This window comes from Cuculus canorus, chromosome 1 (genome assembly GCF_017976375.1).
Source record: "Cuculus canorus isolate bCucCan1 chromosome 1, bCucCan1.pri, whole genome shotgun sequence".
NCBI lineage: Eukaryota > Metazoa > Chordata > Aves > Cuculiformes > Cuculidae > Cuculus > Cuculus canorus.
In genome coordinates this window covers 119,825,124-119,825,632 of record NC_071401.1, presented here as the reverse complement: position 1 = coordinate 119,825,632, position 509 = coordinate 119,825,124, and positions in this window count along the sequence as shown.

Below are 509 nucleotides of genomic sequence, written 5' to 3'. Positions count from 1 at the left end.
TCAAATCTGAAATGAGCACAACTAAATTATCAGTGTGAATGCATTAGAAGCCAACTGAACCATGCTAGACCAAAGTCTAGGGTCAGAGACCTAGACCAGGCCTAAACTGATGAGGTATAGGAGAGGTCAGGTGCCTAGGTGCAGCAGCAGGCTCCGGAGCTTTAGCACCATGCGGAGAGTTCACAGGGATGTGGTCAGAGAGCCTCCCTGCCCACACAAGCCAGGCTGTTGAGCAGACTCTTGGTATAGATCTGAAGACAACTGTCACTCCCAGGTTACCTCCCAAGAGCCATCCTCTACAACACATACCCATTTACGGTCTCCCAAAGGCTGATTACAGACCTGACCACCAGCAGGTCAGATGAGCGCATTATCCAAGCGCGGAGAGCTGAAGGTGCCTACATGGAGTGTGGGCGAGTACAGACCATCTGGCTGCATTAAAGGCAGATTGTGAGAGGAAGCGACAAGCTGAGAGAGGGCTGAGTAACTCATCTTGCGGGGAAGAATGG